The sequence below is a fragment of the Saccostrea cucullata genome, unplaced genomic scaffold (assembly GCF_032062105.1).
Source record: "Saccostrea cucullata isolate Sc308-1 unplaced genomic scaffold, CSIRO_AGI_Scuc_v1 ctg2756, whole genome shotgun sequence".
Lineage (NCBI taxonomy): Eukaryota > Metazoa > Mollusca > Bivalvia > Ostreida > Ostreidae > Saccostrea > Saccostrea cuccullata.
The window spans coordinates 16,428-33,432 of NW_026922603.1; the positions used below are offsets into that span (position 1 = coordinate 16,428).

General features: G+C 33.3%; 1 protein-coding gene across 3 annotated transcripts in view; it reads left to right on the forward strand.

Moving 5' to 3' along the window:
* The window catches only part of LOC134262066 (uncharacterized), a 55,176-nt gene that overhangs the window by 15,864 nt on the left and 22,307 nt on the right, over positions 1-17,005 (forward strand). The window contains exon 1 of one of the 3 annotated variants that reach the window (XM_062744443.1): positions 11,546-11,798. The exons of the other annotated variants lie outside the window; for them this stretch is intronic. The gene's annotated coding sequence lies outside the window, so the exon portion shown is untranslated. Of the gene's footprint in view, positions 1-11,545; positions 11,799-17,005 lie in introns of those variants that run through there. 3 annotated transcript variants of the gene reach the window in all.

The following is a 17,005-nucleotide window of genomic DNA, read 5'->3' on the forward strand; positions in this document are numbered from 1 at the left end:
AAATATTTTTATCATCATGTAAAATTAAAGTCAGTCAACTTAACCGTAAATCTTGATAGATGATCTATATTGCTCGCGATTACGGCGATTAACTTTGGAAATGCTATGCGTTATCAAAGACTTTCAAAGAATATTGACCTGTAAGAGAAAAACTTTTTTGTGTATTAGAACCCTGCCAACTGAAGAAGTAGTATATGTATATGTTATTTTCCTATTTCAAGTTTTTAAGAATAAGTTTCTGGAAAAAATAACGAATTTTTGAGATAAGATTAGGATTGAGCCAAAGAAAAGAATAAGAAAATTAAAGATATGCATTTTTACAAGAATTAAAATGTTTAAAAGTCTTTTCAAGAAGGCAAGAAGGACAGATAAACATGTTTTCAAAAAAAAAAAAAATTAAATACATGTATCAAACTCAAGTGTTTTATTGTAAAAAGTGATGACGGCAAAAAGTAGACTTTTGGACATCTATGAAGGTATGCAATTTCTTAATTTTTAGAAATTAGCTGTTTTATTTACAAAATAGGACCAATTATATTAAGGAATCAATAGATGCATTTCTTTAAATCATCAATCCTTTAATTGTAGCAATTTGATCGTGTGTTTCAAAATCGCAAAGATATTTTGGATAGAGGTTTTTATCAATGAGTACGCTTGTCTTCTGAAAGTGCATAAAATACCATTTTTATAATAAGTTATTTGTAAGATTCGGTATACTTTAGATTATTTAAGTGCCCCGACGCAGGGCTATATTAATGATGCGATATTTAATAAGTACTCTGGCGCAAGAACGTTCTATCTTAAGCATATTAAGTATCAAATCTTCCTTCTTTTCTGTCTAGAAACAAGTACTTCTTATCCAATTTCAAAATATGAATTGCAAGTGAAATGAATTGGAATTTCTGCTTTGATACTTTCGTTACTCCTCACTAAGATATTGACAGTAGTGAAGGAAAAACTTCAAGAGTACTGTGCAACTATATATTCAAGTAGTGGTGTGAATCAAATGTGGATACTAAAAAATTCTAAAGAACTTTTGGACAATTTGAAATCACAAGATTTTACAAAAATCAACAGCTAAAAACTTATGACTTTTCAACTTTATGCACAACAATTCCCACGACAAATTAAAATCGAAACTTTTTTGATATCTTTGACAGCTGGTTCTTCAATAAAACTGGAACTCGTAAATTTACTTATCTCGTCATTGGTAATTTGCAAAATTATTTTGTTAAAACAGATTCTGATTGTACACATAAGTATTCTGATGGTGACATCAAGAAAATACTTGAGTTTCTAATTGACAATACCTATGTGGTTTTTGGAGACCAGGTTTTCCAACAATCTATTGGAATTCCCATGGGTACAAATTGCGCTCCGTTATTAGCAGACTTATTTTTGTATTCATATGAAGCAGAATTTATGCAAAATCTTGTGCATGAAAAGAAAAAAAAAACACTTTCTGTCGCCTTCAACTCGACATTTAGATATATCGACGACATATTGTCATTAACAATGGTAATTTCCATTCCTACGTCGATACGATATATGCTGGTGAGCTTGAGATAAAAGATACCACAGAGTCTGACACTTCTGTTTCCTATTTGCATATTTTACTTGAAAAAGACGCTAATGGTAATCTAACAACCAAGCTATATGATAAACGTGATAACTTTAACTTTTCTATCGTCACCTTCCCTTACTTATGCAGCAATACACCTTCATCAGCTGCATGCGGAGTATATATATCTCAGTTGATTCGAATACGCAAGAGCATGTTCTACGTATGAACAATTTCTAAAACGAGGTAAATTATTGACAAGCAAGTTGATGAAACAAGAATATCAGCAGTCTCGTTTAAAGTCATCATTTCGTAAGTTCTATGGTCGATACAATGACCTTGTCAGCAAATACAATTTATCACTGAGTCAAATGCTGACTGACGTTTTTCATACCAATTGTTAGTCCATTATTTATGACGACGGATTTCCCGTTATTTCCTGATCATGACAAGGAGCACACTCCATGGAGTGATCCCACCTCTGATGTTTGGGGGGTCCGTGTTTGCTCTGCTCTTATTTTGTATTGTTTTATGGACTTTTAGATTGAATACTGTTCGTTATCTCCATATCGTTCTTTTGAAAGTATAAACGTTTTCAATAGTCTTTCAGAATCATCTACAATTAAATATGAAATATTCAAATACAGGTCGGAAATGCCTAATATATTTCGAAAAATATCAACAATCAATTAAACACCTATAGGCACCTGATCAACCTTTGAAATTTCAAGGGGTCTGTAATGAATATTTTGTCACTCAGAAGAAGAAATACAACATCTTTATGGAAAAATTATAATGCAAAATTACTTCCAGAAAAAATGTATTTGTTCTTTGAGAGAAGACTGGTCTATAGTGGAATATTTTATAAGGAGATCTTTTATTAAAGATCATAACGAAAATTACATTGATACTCAAGTTACTATCATCTTTTGGCTTAAATATAATATTTATAAAGCAAGATGTTCTGAGAAACCTTTGAATATAGTTGCTGGCGTATCGCAAATGCAAATAAATATACCTTTTATGATACACAAATTTTTTTCTTTAAAAAAGGGCGGGGGAAATTATATCAAGTGGAACAGATGGAACCAGCTGTTTTCTAAAGAGAGAGAGAGAATGGTCTATCGTTTTGGTTCGAAATCAGTGTCAAACTCGAGTCTTTTTAATAACTATATATCATACAATATTTCAGAAAACAATTGAACTATTATTACATGTACAGCTCAATAAGTCGATGGCAACAAATATTGTTTTGAAAATTTCATGAATGTGTACTTATCAATGAACATACGTCGAATACAGTTTTTTTTAAAATGTAACTTCTAAATTTTTTTTCATGAAAAATGTCCTTTTTTGAGAAAAAAGGAAATACCGTGGGAATCCTTATATATATATAATTTCCAAAATTTATTATATCATGCACTTATCAAGTTCGTATTCCAAGTGTGTTAACTTTAGTGACCCAAAAATAAATGAACAATTTTTATTGTTTTTAATTTCCTCAAGCTGACTGGGTTGTCAGATTCAACAAAAAATGAATGACTATATAATAAAGAACAAAATACAGTGAGAGGGACTACATGTTGAAACACTCAAATGAATAAATTGAAAAAGGTTCATTATAATATACATGTAAATATAATCATTGGCTTGAAATTTTAATATTCAAATCTCTGTTTAAATTTGCACTTCTTTGAAAATAGAAATAGTTATAAAGTTACGTGTTTTGTTATATTCTAATTATAAATGTACTTTTATACTATTTTTGTTGTACTGCCGAATGAATATTATAGAATTAAATAGTGTTTTTTTAGTGAAAACTGACGATGTTTTGGCAACTATAAGGCTTAAGGTCAGATTTCTATATTTTCTATATTTTCCCACGATCCTAAAATACAATACATATGTTTTCATACGGAAAGCGTGGACTGTCTTATCATGACATAATTTAATTTATGATGTGCAGTTGTCATTTTGTGATGTGCTTTTGTCATTGTAAGATGTGCTTTTCTGTTTATGTGGTGTGCCTTTGTCGAGACGTGATATACTTTTATTATGTAATGGGCTCTTTTCATTATATATGTAACGTGCATTTGTGACGCACTTCACAAAATAATAAAAGCACGTCACATAATGATTATTGCACATCACAAATATAGTTTTGCCATGACAAGTCCAGGCCTTCCATATCCAGAGAAAAAAAATGAAGAAATATAATGTCTCTTGTTAATAATTCGGATTACTGTAATGATAACATATTCATTTAAGGGGGCCGACTATAGTTTTATTGTGTGAAAACTACAATAGCGAAACTATTCATATTTATACCATATATAACTTACATTGACTTCAGTGTACATGCAAAGTTCGGGAGGAATCTACCGTCCAGGTATTTTTGAGGGACCGTCTCAAAATACAGGTACATTTACTATAGGATTATATAGGAAAATGCCAATTTTTAGCACTTTAAAGCAAATTATACAAATACTACAATAGACATTTTGTTCAAACTAAAATATATGATGAGTAATACTATATTATACAATATATGTAAGAAACACAAAATTCTACCGTCTTGTTACTAGAGGGGGTGTAACGTTGAATATTGACCCGAGTTGAAAATTGACCCGAGGTTCATTTTTCAATGTTGAATTTTGAACCAGGGTGTTTTTTCAACGTTGAAAAATGAGACCAAAAGTCGTTGAATTTATACCCGGGGTCATTTTTCAACTGCTTGATTTTTTTTTTATCCCTATGACCTCAACGAGTTGAAAATTGATCCTGTTGAATATTGACCCCACCTCAGAGTTTTAACAATTTTTTTGAATTGGGAGGTGTTATACGGGATTCATCAGTATCACTATATTAATATTTTTGTTTCAATTTTTCCCTTTTCAAGAATAAGAGAAATAAACCTATCATCCCGTGTATATATGTACATTTTGATCAGTACACGATTTTAGTTATTTTCAAGCATGGTAACTTTATTTTTTAACAATACTTTCTAAAATCCATAGCATCCATAAATAACTAAAAAAAACTACGATGATGAATAGAGGGATAAAATCCTGGAAATCCCTTCTAGTCAATTTAGTATAAAAAGTAACAACTTTTGTTATAACAACTTAAAAAAAACAACTAAAAAGCGCATTTCTCTTCAAAGAAACCAAGAGAGAGAGAGAGAGAGAGAGAGAGAGAGAGGGGGGGGGTCCTAGAGTTTTTGTCGTAGGCTGGGAATGGTGTCAAAATCCCCTTCGGGTTTGGCTTGTTTCCCTTTTTGTTTGCTTGTTTGTTTCTTTGTTTCGTATATTTTTTTGTGTATGGTTTTTGTCACAATATTTCAGGGGGTTTTGACACCATTCCCCGCCTACGACAAAAACTCTAGGACCCTCCAACCTCCCTCTCTTTATCTCTTGGTTTCTTTGAAGAGGAATGCGCGTTTTACTTGTTTTTTTTTTTAGTTGTTTAAAACAACTGAAGTTGCAGGGACGGTGCGTTTTTTAATTGTTGGTATCAAAGATGGTGAGAAGTGTCCATTGTCCACACTAGTAGTCCAAACCCGAAAATTTCATCGGGGGAGGGGGGTGTCCTATTTCTTTTCTTTTTTTAAGCACTACACTTACTCTTCTTTCTTTGACTACACTGTAACGTGCCTATTGAAAAGGGGGGTCTAAACCAATTGTTCAATGCCTATATCTATGTCTATCTTTACAAAAAAGTCGGAAGCATCCTTAGACCACCCTTCCTAATCACAGTTGTGAAAACCAAGTCATAGATATGTGTTTTTATGCTGTTAAATTTTGAACCGGTTTCATGATCAAAATTCCACGACCCGGCTCAGTTTTCAACGAACTAGGGTCTGAATTCAACACCTTTGGTCTCACTATTCAACGTTGAAAAATGACCCCCGGGTCAATTTTCAATCTGGGTCAAAATTCAACGTTACATCGGCATCTCAAAATGCAAAAAATTAGCGAATTTTACTATTTTTATAGAGTATTACAAAATATGACGTACATAATGGATTCAAATGAAAACATAATAAAAATATTGTAGATATTCTCAAATTTCTATGTTTTAAATTTCAAGAGCGTATGTTTTTTACTTTTTCTTTAATTATATTTTTATTACCCCTTTCTTTAAGAGCTACAGATTATCATAACGTCAAAAACACACTCCAACGACGTCAACCTACCTATCAATTGCAAAATCGGTTAAAAATCAGTTATATCAAATTGTCTTTACATTTTTATACCTATAATTTCTTAATTTTGTTTAATTTTAATAATTAAGCGAAAAAGGTTGCATTAAAACAGTAAATACGCTTCATTTTACTATGATGCGCGAAATATTGCGCAATGGAAACTATAGTCGGCCCCCTTAACTACATTTGTATTTCTCCTCTGTAATACAGATTTTACTTAATTATTTTTAATTCCCTTGGGTACCAATTGCGCCCCGTTATTAGTAGACCTATTTTTGTATTCACATGATGCAGAATTTGTGAAAGAAAACATTTACTGTGGCCTTCAACTCGATATTTAGATATTTCGAAGACGTATTGTCAATTAACAATGGTAATTTCCATACGATATATCCTGATGAGCTTGAGATAAAAGACACCACAGAGTCTGATACATATGTTTCATATTTGGATATTGTACTATTGAAAAAGACGTTAATGGTAATCTAACAACCAAGCTCTATGATAAACCTGATAACTTTAACTTTTCTATCGTCAACTTCCTTACTTATGCAGCAATATACCTTCATCACCTGTATACGGAGGTTATATATCTCAGTTTCAAGAGCAATTATTGACAAACAAGTTGATAAAACACAAATATCAACAGTTTCGTTTAAAGTCATTTCGTACCTTGTCAGCAAATACAATTTATCATTGAGTCAAATGCTGACTGACGTTTTTCATACTAATTGTTAGTCCATTATTTATAATTATACTGTCAGTGAATTGACGCCGATTTTCCCGGTCATGACAAGGAGCACACGGCGGGTGTGACCGGTCGGCAGGGGATGCTCACTCCTCCATGGCAACTGATCCCACCTCTGATGTTTTGGAGGTCTGTGTATGGTCTGCATCTATTTTGTATTGTTTTATGGACTTTTGATCTTGAATACTGTTAGTTTTCTCCATATGTTTCACTGTTCATAAATCTAAATGAAAACTTTAAGGTGATTTTTCAGCTATATTAAGAGTTAATGACGTTATAATATGAAATAATGCCTCGCTACTGCAAAATAATGCTGTTACGTCTTGTTCTGTGCTAAATTTAATTGTGTCATGTGCATCTTATTGACATACATGTATGCGTATATTATCTGGTCCAGGAAGTGACAGAGGAAATAAATGTTTTCCCTAGTACTAGATAAATTTCATAATCCAACTCAACCTACTTTGGAAAATTTTGACACAAATTTCTCTTTTTTAAAATTGTTACAATTGTACACCATGGCAGCTGCATGATATCTAATGGATCTACTTCGAAAAGAATGAGGCATTTCCATGTATTATTTATATTTGATAACGTGTACATGAGTAATAGGGTAATTATTGATGACTTTCCTTTTCAATTTCACTTGCTGTTAAGTAGCTGGATAGCTAGCATGAAATTATCAAAAGATTTGAGAATTTTTATGGCGAACTCTTTTACAATTTAAATATTTGAAATTCAGTGTCCCTTTTAATAGCATTCTTAACATTTCAGCGTAAAGCAGGCAAACCCTCTGTACAGTGATTTATAATAAGACATAAAAACGAGCAATGAGCCCGGCTAATACGAGATATTCGCCACATTTACTGAATTTCTTTATGTATTATATTGCCAATCCCTCTGCTAAACTGTTTAAAAATACGCTTAATTAGGTCTACATATATGCATGTAACTATATTATATAGTATATAAAGCTGTGGAGTGCCTATCCTATTTGTTACATTTTCTTTAGGGGCACTGCTGTTCATTGTCCTATTTTCGTTTGCTAGTAGAGTATATATATTGACCATGAACTATGGAACGCCATCACTGCCTTATAGCAGAATACAACAACTGCACTGCGTCAACCTTCCATTACATTATGTCAACTCTTTATGACATTTACTCACACAACTGTTACATTGTGTCAGCCTTCTATTACATTATGTCAACTCTACATGATATTAACTCATACTACTATAGCATTGTGTGAACTTTCCTTTACATTATGTCAACTCTTTATGACATTTAGTCACACTACTATTGCATTGTGTGAACTTTCCTTTAAATAACGTCAACTCCATATGACAGTTACTCACACTACTATTACATTGTGTCAACCTTCGGTTTCATTATGTCAACTCTTCATGACATTTACTCCCACTATTATTTTTTTGTTTCAACCTTTCATTACATTATGTCAACTCTTTATGACATTTACTCACACTACTATTGCGTTGTGTCAACTTTCCATTATATTATGTCAACTCTTTATGACATTAACCCATACTACTACTGCATTGTGTCAACCTTCCATTATATTGTGTCAATTCTTTATGATATTATCCCACACTACTATTGCATCGTGTAAACCTTCCTTTTCATTATGTCAACACTTTATGACATTTACACATTCTTGCATTTCGTTATGTTTACTGTTCATGACATTTAATTAAACAACAATTACATTGTGTTAACCTATCATTACATTATGTCAATTCTTTATGATATTAACTCACACTAAGTACATTATGTCGATTCACTATTACGTTATGCGAACACGGGTATCCTCGGCCTTTATATGAGCATAACGTATTTTCCGCGTTCCGCAAGCACTAAATTGGCGGGAGAGAAAACTGTCGTAGAAGAAATCTCAGCGATTTGGGAATGGCATCTTTAAATAAAAATTGTAAGCGACAAAGGATTGACAATCTTGAAACCTGCAAAGCCTGAACACTGCGACTGTGAATTAAAGTCACGTCGAAATTCAATGGCGTTCACTTTAATCTGATAATTAAATAAATAAATCAAATATTATGAGTCGTGCAGCAATTTTTTTTTTCTTTTTATTTTGAATTGTTTGTTTGTTTGTTGTTTGTTTTTTTTTTTTTTGGCTAAAAGTATTAACTTCTGATCTTACTAAGAACATTGTAATAAGTTTTTTTTATCAGTCTTGAACTTTCCTTTTGTTTTAAAGTGTAAACACATCGTATAACACACGTGCACTGGTGGGTTGGGGGGAGGGGGAAATCCCGCCCTACTTAGTGACCAAAATCTACATGTACATAAAATTAATAAATTTATTGGTTTTACTTTGTAGGACATTGCATTAGTTTCACATTAAGTTTAGCTGAATTAAGTTGAAAACTTTTTTATAAAACTATAAAGCCTGAGAGCTTCTCCGCTTTCCCCCTTGGTCTTCAACCATAAACCGTCCCCCTTCAGGCTTGGACATTTTTTTTGTTCAAGATTCTCATATCCGTTACTGATATGTGTCCATGCATGCTTACTAAGGCATATTCAATTGATTTAGATGAGGGATTGGTAGATTTTTGTAATAGAACTCTGGCCCTGGAATGGTTGAAAAAATTACTAATTCCAGTGACGTATCGTCTTTTTCGAAAGGAGGGGGGGGGGGTCAGCCAGAAAAAAATGTTCGCCCCCCCAAAAAAACTTGAGAAGCCAAAAAAAAAAAAATTGTCCACTCCAAGCCCGAAAATCCTATTTCGGGGAGGGGGTCCAACTTCGATCAGTCCTAATTCTTTTGTCAGATATACTACATTACCCTCGGTGGACTATACTTCAACAAAAAGTGGGGGTGGGGGCTGTACTTTCAATGAACATTACATTTTCTATTGTAAAGTTATGTCTGGGGAAAGAGGGGGGGGGGGCTGATATTTTGTGCCTGTAATTCTTCCTAATCAATCAGGACCCCCCTCTTACCAGTCATAAAACACGGTCGTCAACATTCATTTTATACCAGATATACAGCTTTGAGATAATGTAAATGTATTTTTACATCGGGTAATGCACTTTTGGAATCAACATGATAAAGAGTTAACGCAATATAAAGATATTTTAAGATCACATAAGAAAGAGTTGACATAACGTAATTATATATCCGCATCACGGAATTGAGTTTTGACCTAATGTGATAAAGTGTTGATATAACATAAAGATATGTTCACATAATGTCATACACTTTTTACACCACGTAATAAAGCACTGACATAAAGGTAAGATGTGTTCACCTCACATCATGATGCTCTCGCCGTAAAATAAAGATAAACCCATATCATGTAAGTTATATTTAGAGTACGAGTTTCCTACTGTATCAGAAATACAGGGCGGGGCTTGAGGCGAGAGCGATAGCTCGAGCCGGGCCCCGCCCTGTATCTCTGATACAATAGGAAACGAGTATTCTAAATGACTTGTGACATGACCTTTCTAATGACCTCACCAATTTACATTCATATTTGGGTACATATCTCTCAACCAATCGGATGATTTTAGCAGAAAATTGATTTAGTATCCCATTTTAAGCATTCGCAAGTGAAATGCCGAGAGAGGTGGACATGCAGGTATTTATCATTTTAAAATAATTATTTAGGGGATGCATTATATAATTTGTTTTCCAAAAAAATAAATTTAAATTTGATTGCGTAGGTTTTCTTTCTCTATTCAGCTGTTGCCGACTTTGTTTTTTAAATTTAAGCTACGATTTAATCCAAAACATTTAAATATATAAGAATCATGTGGGAATGTTTTTGAAACAAAAATACTTCTGCGAAACTGTATTCTGAGAAAAAAGTCCGACAATGTCCTACACCTGTCGTATTATTTAAAAAATGAAATAAACAGATGAAATGAAAGCGGGGGGGGGGGGGGTATTTTACCTTCATGTTTTTAATAAAATGTAGAGTAACCAAAGGGGATCCCAGCACTCACTGGTACATGTACCCCCACTCAACCCTCCTGTGAGTTTTTGTTTTCTTTTTCGCTTTCGTATATGATTTTTGCTAAACTTGTATACATACGCTTATTAATTTATCAACAAGAAACGATAACACTACATAGTGTCTTGGTTGGCTATAAATCTACCCCCCTCACCGTGTATAATATACGAGTTTCCATTTATTTTTTTTTGGGGGGGGGGGGGGGGGCGTAGTAATCATTTGTGAACTGTCCCACCCCCTCCTTTCTAAAATTTTTGAATTCGACACTAATAACTACGTTGTAAAATTTTATTCTTAATTCACCTCAAATTTTGAGTAAATACTAACAGTGCTTTCATGGAAATTGAACGATTCTTGTGTCTGAATATGGATACAGCTTTCCGTCATGGCTAAAAATAAACCGTACTGTATCGTTGATATTTTGCAGATACAGTACAGTTTCTGCTCATTTGCATACGAAACGCCCACAAAAAGTGTTCTGTATCGCAGTTACAGTACGCTTGACTTCAAAGGAAAACTCGCCGGGTCATGTCACAATAATGCTTTGATATAATAGAAATATACACTCTCAAAGAGGAATGGGCTTTTGACTTCATGTAATGATAAGTTTAATTATAAAACACAATTCACTTGACGTAATGCAATTTTGACCTCACATATTAAAGAAATGAAATGATGTAAAGAAACATTCATTTCACGTAATAAAGTTTTAACACAATGTAAACATATTATCACTTCACATAATGAATTTTCGACTTCAAGTTATGAAGTGCTGACATAATGAAAGGATGTATTTACTTCATGTAATGCAGCTTTGACATGATGTAAAGATATTTTTACATAATCTCATAAAAAATTGACATAACGTAAAGATATGTTCACATCACATAATGATAAATTGACATAATAAATGCATAGTTGTATGCTATAAGGCAGTGTTGGCGTTCCATAATGAACCTTTAAGATCCGATGGGGGTATTCACTACGATGACAGACAAACAAGTGCAAACGTGTTTCACTGGGATGTTGTAAACGTAAAATCAAGAATGTATTGTCCACCTACTTAGGACTTATCTTCTGTGTGAAACTCTTTCGTAACCGGTTGGGGTTTTTAGATATTCTATTTATAGCAAATGGAAATGCTATACGGCAGTGTCAAAGGTTCAATACTGTGGAATAAGAATTCCTAGATATTAAAATTAGAATTAAGTTATATATAGAATGGGAAAATCCTTTTGTTGCAATATAGTTACTCGGCCACATCAGAGATCTAATGAAATCATGTTTAAGGTAAGTTGTATGTTTGATTTCTTTTCACAGTATTTCACGTTACCTTTTTTCCAGTAAAGGGCATTGTAGTTTCTTCTGCCTCTTCAACTTGCCTAGATGCATATCAGATAATATGCTTATACACACATGAAACCAGAGTATCAAAGCAGATTAGATGTATATCAATGTATAAGCAGGTGACAACTTTCGACATTCTTTTTCAGGGTCTGCACATGATAATTGTAACAATCCGTGTAAAGGGATTTACTCCTTTTTTATGCAGTTTGAATTCCAAAAAGTTCAACTATTATTTCAGATTGACATATTGAGATAGTCCGAAATTCCTGACGTATTCCAGGCTTTTTTACGATTTTGATGAAATATATAACAACCTGCACGTTTTCCAGGCTTTTGATAAAATATCAAAATCGTAAAAAGCCTGGGAAAAGTAAAGATATTTCGGACTAATACTAGTATTGAGATTGACTTTTATTACTTCTATGTGATAAATTGATCTGTGTGTTATATTCTGTGCAGTGGGCAGAAGTGGGTTAATTTACATAATAATACTATGATATCCTTCAGCACTGATTTCTTCGTTGCTGCCCATTGAAGTTTAATATGATTTACACATGCTGTCATATACTTCCCTCTATTCATTATATATAAGTTCATTCTACATGTGGCAGAAATGGATTTCTGTTAAACATGTCTAGAAGTACGGAGTCTTGCTGTCTCTTGTTGATTTCAGATAAAAGAATTGAACATATTTTATTGTAATTTAATTACAAAGGGAATGCGCACAAGTTTTCAAAACTTATAACGCCCTCTCCCTACAGGTAAAGTACACATTGAAATTATCACAGTCAAACATGAATTTTTAAAGTATTCAGTAATTGCAAAAGTAAACAAATCGATGATTAAACAAAAGAAAAGAGACGTCCATTCTCTGCAGCATTAGATACATATTGTATAAATAATAATAGAAATACACGTGCTAACACATTGAGTAGATGTATTTATTATAATATGCATATGTACTATATTACATGTTTACATATAAAACTTTAAAATACCATCCATTGTATAAACTGGAATAATTTACTATTCATTTTATGTTTTCTATTTTCTTTTACTTTATCTGTAATTATAATCATGTAATCTGTATATATGTTTGTGTCCTTTTGGAACCCTGATTCGATAATTAAATGCTATTCTATTTATTATGTTGAACTGCATGTTCTTCGGATACTCAAAATGCTATATCCATAACATTATTGTCGTACTGGTATAAGATAATCACAATCTAGTTTTGAATGTCTATAAAGCCGCGGCTTGTCACGAGGTCTTAAATTGATACTTTCTTTTCTGTAGTAATTGTGTTATCAGATAGCAGTTTAGCAGCACACTACAAATTACATAACAGGTTCAGTATGATCATTGGAGAGTGCTGCTGTACTTATCTTTGTGCAGTTTAATCTTTATGTAGAAAGTGAGGTCAAATTTACAATTAGCGTATACTTTAGGCGTACTATTCAGAGATAACTTCATCTAAGTTTTGTCAGTATAACAATTCGAATGTTGTGTTATTTAGAAAATTAGGCATAATTGCGAAAAGCAATCTTGATAATATACGAAAAGAGCACATATATGTGATTGTAGTTGCATATTTAAAATTCGGACGATATAGCTGTTTACAAAGCATGAAAACAAGTTGTCGAGGATCATTTAGTTACTCACTAAAGTTATAGGTACGAGCCTTGTTGATTATAAAATTCGATATGGTCCATAGTGATTTATCGATATTCGATAAAAGTATGTAAATAAAATATTCCTAAATGAAATATTTCCCACGAGTTATAAATTCGAAATTCAGGTCCCGCGATGAACAGATGTGCATGATCAGCATATTCCGCGCGAAAAATCGTACTTCTGAATGCTAAAGACAATAAATAAAGGAAACCCCAGTCATTTCTACTTGAAAAGTCTGGGTTATTCAGATAAATATTTGTCAGATATATTAACATTTCTGTGAATTAAACTCGGATAACTAAACATTGGTGAAGACCATGTGACTAAATGCCGATTTAACTAAAGGATATATTTCCTACAGAGAAATCATAAAATCAAACATTAGCTAGACTGTGTTATATAAGCAGCAGATATTTGACTGCATACTCCTTTACTTACGCCTGTCTGAAATTTTCCTAAAGTCTCACACTTTTGAATATTTATATTTTGCATTTCACAATACCAAGAAACATGGAGATAGTAAACATAATACATGTAGTATTCAAGCTAAAAAAGACAAACAAATTTGGCAATTGGCAGGAGAGCAAACAATCCCACAGCTGGGATCAGGTGCTATGGAGGGGTAACTGTCCCCTGTCGCCTGCTCACACTCGTTTTGTCATGATCGGATAAACAGATAAAGACGTAGAAAATTCAGTGTGTAAATAATTGTCCAACAATAGATCAAGAGTACTGAATATAGTCTAGAAGTGGTGTTAATCAGATGTGGATACTTAAAAATTCCAAGTAACAGACGTCTTTCATACTAATTGTAGTCCATTATTTATACACTGAATTGGCAATGGATTTTTCCGCTATTTGCCGATCGTGACAAGGAGCACACGGAGAGTGTGACCGGTCAGCAGGGGATGCTCACCCATCAATGGTTCATGATCCCACCTCTGATGTTTTGGAGGTCCGTGTTTGCTCTACTCCTGTTTTGTCTTGTTCTATGGACTTTTGATCTTGAATACTGTTCGGTATCTCCATATATTTCATGAAAAAAAACCCATATGTTAATCACCATTCGACGTAATGATCGATTCTGCTTGCTGACAACAGAACTTGGGAAATGATAACTTTAAACAACTGTGAATATCCTTGTGTCATAAAATGTTTGTCAATAGTACCTTGCCTCATAATAGAAATAGTTCGAATATAGAGCGTGTCCTTGTGTACGGATAAACCCATATACAGCTGATAAGAGACGTTGACGATAGAAAAAGTGAAGGGTTCACCAAGTATAAAGTCACAACGTTTGTCAAGTGTCAGATTTGTGGTATCTTTTTTTCTAATGCCCTGTTCACACGGAGAGTTTAATTCGAATTAAACGTAAAGTTACTGCGAATTAGCTTCGCTTAGCGTTCACACGGAGAATTTAATGCGAATTAGTTTAATTCGAATTAATTTACTGCGCATTAAATTACTTCGCATTAGCTCCGTGTGAACGGTAAGCGAAGCTAATTCGAATTAAATTTTGACGCATGCGTAAGGCCAGAATTAAGTCACAGGACACGTGTTGGTGGTTATATATGGGTATTTGTGCTATGTTTGGTTCAAAAATTGAGGGAAAGTATGTTAATCACGAAAATCAATGAATAACTGTAGCCACTACATGTACACCATGAATCAACTCTGCATACATGACGTGATTTACAAATGACGTCATAATAGACTTACTGACGCCTGACTGTAGATGAAAAAATTTAATTCGCATTAGTTTACTTCGCATTAACTGTCGTGTGAACGCAATTTAATTCGCATTAGCTCCGTGTGAACGCTAAGCGAAGCTAATGCGAATTAAATTCTGACGCATGCGTAATGGCAAAATTTAGTCAAATGCCCTTGTCGGTGGTCAGCTATAGGTACTTGTGCTATTTTTGAGTGAAAAACTAAGGAAAACTTTGTTAATCATCAAAATGTGCATACAGACACTTTGCCATTATGTCAAATGGATCTGCTTCTGCATAAGGTGACGTGATCTGCGAATGACGTCATAATAGCCGTGCTGACTCTGGGCTGCAGAAGTAAAATTTTAATTCGCATTAGTTTACTTCGAATTAGCTGTCGTGTGAACGCAATTTATGCCCTGTTCACACGACGAGTTTAATTCGCAGTAAATTAATGCGAAGTAAACTAATGCGAATCAAATTAATGCGAATTAAATTGCGTTCACACGACAGCTAATGCGAAGTAAACTAATGCGAATTAAATTTTTTCTTCTACAGTCAGGCGTCAGTAAGTCTATTATGACGTCATTTGTAAATCACGTCATGTATGCAGAGCCATCCTTTGGTACATCATGTAGTGGCTACAGGTATTCATTGATTTTAGTGATTAACATACTTTCCCTCAATTTTTGAACCAAATATAGCACAAATACCTATATATAACCACCGTGTCCTGTGACTTAATTCTGGCCTTACGCATGCTTCAAAATTTAATTCGAATTAGCTTCGCTTAGCGTTCACACGGAGCTAATGCGAAGTAATTTAATGCGCAGTAAATTAATTCGAATTAAACTAATTCGCATTAAATTCTCCGTGTGAACGCTAAGCGAAGCTAATTCGCAGTAACTTTACGTTTAATTCGAATTAAACTCTCCGTGTGAACAGGGCATTAATTCGCATTATTTTAATCTGCATTAGTTTACTTCGCATTAATTTACTGTGAATTAAACTCTCCGTGTGAACAGGGCATAAACTCGTCGTGTGAACAGGGCATAAATGACTGGGATATATCCAGTCGACATATGTATGGAAGATTGTTTAAATTATTCAGCATACGTTGCCAGTGTATCTAAATGTCGAGCTGATGGCTTTGGCAAGGGTTTTTTCTCATGCAGAGTAATCTACTTATTAAAATGTTTGTAAGAAATAGTCAATATAAATGGTATATTAGTTTCTAATGTGGACTTCAAATTAAGATAGGGGGAAACAAGGACTGGTTAGAAAAAAAAGATTGTTTTAGTAGTGTTTTCTTCCTTAAAAAATTATTTCGAATAATGGCAATATCCATATTCACAGATAAGAGTCTGTATTTTGGTGTTGAAGAGTCCAAATATGGAGTTTACTTGACTTTTTCAAATAGACTTTTTAAAACTTTCAAATTTAGTCAGTAGAGTTAGTGTGAATGTAATGAAGACCTGTTTATAGAGGTAAAATAGATTTATTGTAAGACTGATATCTAGGGCTACAAAGAATCTTTCTATGTACTGTTAAAGAGTCAAATCATATTCACTGTGCTACACTATTCCTCACACTATCGATAATCCGTATGGAAAGGTCGTTCCTAATTTCCTAATCCAATATTGTTCTTGTTATACTTAATGTCGGGCTCTTAACATTAATTGGAAGGGTTTGGATTAGATCTTTAAAATAGTGATAAAGCAAAATTGCAGGCATATCACATGAAATAACTCTTTAAAGCTTACGAAT